General features: G+C 45.1%; 1 pseudogene; it reads right to left on the bottom strand.

The window, feature by feature from the left end:
* Positions 1 to 216: 216 nt before the first annotated feature.
* Positions 217 to 927, bottom strand: LOC130284032 (gamma-crystallin 1-like; annotated as a pseudogene).
* Between the last annotated feature and the right edge of the window lie 1,474 nt (positions 928 to 2,401).

The raw sequence follows: 2,401 nt of genomic DNA, 5'->3' as shown, positions 1-2,401 counted from the left end.
CCATTTACTGGGGGCAGACTTGGGGGGTAGGCACTGGGGAGGGGGGCAGACTTTGAGCAGTGTAAGAAGGGGCTGCAAAATTTCTGATGGCAGCCCTGGTAGTAAAGTATACTTTCTTCAATGTTATCACATGAAAAAAAATATTACATATTGAGATATTGGGTGTATGTGAGCATATACATATTTATTATATATACATTTCAGTTTTGAGTTAATAATTTAATAAGTATTTTAACAAGAAAGATAATAGATTTTTATTTAATACAGATGCTGAACTCGTCGAAAAGAACCAATTCTTGGATTAGATGCTCCCCAGTCACTGTATCTCCTGTACTCTCCAGGCTTTAGGTAATACTGACGTCCTTTGTAGTTGGGCTCCTCATAGAACATCCAGTATCCATCATGCACTTGGCAGGAGTTGATGTCATTGTAGCGGAATTGCTCATGGACATGAGGACAGTCTTCAGTGAACTCCATCATCTGACCTTTGTAATCTTCCCTTTCATACACCCTCAGCCTGAATGGTCCACGATGCTATACGCAGACAGAAAAGAGTATTTAGTACAGTGCACTAATTGCAAAACCTAATACAAAGAATACAAGAACGTGAAGTTGAAGGAGATATTAAAACAATACATTTGTTTGTCAATGGATGTTTCTTGCAATAAGTACAATATTTACCTGTGGGGTTAAACGACAGGATCTGATGGAGTCATTGTAACCCATCCATTGTTTGAAGTCAGGATATTCTCCTTTTCTAAGGAAATACTGGTGTCCTCTATAGTTAGGATGTTCATACAGGATCCAGTTTCCATTCTCCACCCGGATAGAATTACAATGATTGACGTATGAAGACAGATCAGAGGAATCAGAGTTGCACTCATATGAGCGACCCTGGAAGTTTCTGTCCTCATAAAAGATAATCTAGAATAGATGAATATATTAGTTAATTGTTTGTTTGTTTTTAAAACTTTCCAATAAATAAAAGCCTCTCAATGACAGCCAAACAGTCTTCACATTAGGCAATTGCAAACCTAAGTCCGGGTTCACACAGCAGAATGTCCGCATGGAAGCTCTCCATGCAGACATACTGCAAGTTGCTGGTGCTAGGACCGCACGGAAATGCGCCATCTCATAGACGGCAATGCATTCCATGCGGAGTCTGCCGAATGAACAGCAGACTACCATTGAATTCAAATATGCTGCTGCAGAATTACCATGCAGAATTGCAATCCGGAATTCTGCATGAAAATTCTGTCATTTGAAAATACCGTATATACTTGAGTATAAGCCGAGTTTTTCAGCACGATTTTTCCTGCTGAAAACACCCCCCTCGGCTTATACTCGAGTAAACTCTCCGCCTGTCAATCCCTTCTAAGTGGTCTTCAACCTGCGAACCTCCAGATGTTGCAAAACTACCACTCCCAGCATGCCCGGACAGCCATCATCCAGACCCCCCACCCCCTTTAGTTTTGTACTCACCTCCGCTCGGCGGGACGTTTGGGTGCGCTGGTCCGGTGCTGCAGGACTGTCCGGTGGGGAGGTCGTCCGGTGGGATAGTCGTTCCGGGCTGTCCATCTTCACCGGGGGGCCTCTTCTTCGCGCTTCGGGCCCGGAATAGAGGCGTTGCCTTGACGACGACGCAGAGGGACATTGCTAATGAATGTCCCTGTGCGTCGTCGTCAAGGCAACGTGACTATTCCGGGGCCGGGCCCGAAGCACGCAGAAGAGGCCCCCCCGGTGAAGATGGACAGCTCGGAACGACTATCCCACCGGACGACCTCCCCACCGGACAGTCCTGCAGCACCGGACCAGCGCACCCAAACGTCCCGCCGAGCGGAGGTGAGTACAAAACTAAAGGGGGTGGGGGGTCTGGATGATGTCAAAGGCCGCAGTTTTCGTGCTGAAAACACCGCCCCCAGCTTATACTCGAGTGAACTCGCCGCCATCAGTGGTCTTCAACCTGCGGACCTCCAGAGGTTTCAAAACTACAACTCCCAGCAAGCCCGGACAGCCTATGGCTGCCCGGGCTTGCTGGGAGTTGTAGTTTTGAAACATCTGGAGGTCCGCAGGTTGAAGACCACTGATGGCGGCGAGTTCACTCGAGTATAAGCTGGGGGCGGTGTTTTCAGCACGAAAAATCGTGCTGAAAAACTCGGCTTATACTCGAGTATATACGGTATGTAAAATATAGCAATATATAAGGCAATGGGCGCACAGATCCAAAAGAGTGCCTTATATTTACATTAATGTGTACAGTAGATTAATAAGAACAACACAAAAAATTTAAAAACATGTAAGAAAAATCTTTACATTGTATTGTTTACAAACTGTTTCCTTTATTTTTAATTAATTTATCCAATCACAATAAAAAAAAATGTAAAGGCATGTATGTGCTCCT

Source organism: Hyla sarda, chromosome 8 (genome assembly GCF_029499605.1).
Source record: "Hyla sarda isolate aHylSar1 chromosome 8, aHylSar1.hap1, whole genome shotgun sequence".
In the NCBI taxonomy this organism is placed as follows: domain Eukaryota; kingdom Metazoa; phylum Chordata; class Amphibia; order Anura; family Hylidae; genus Hyla; species Hyla sarda.
This window is presented reverse-complemented; position numbering and strand designations above follow the sequence as displayed.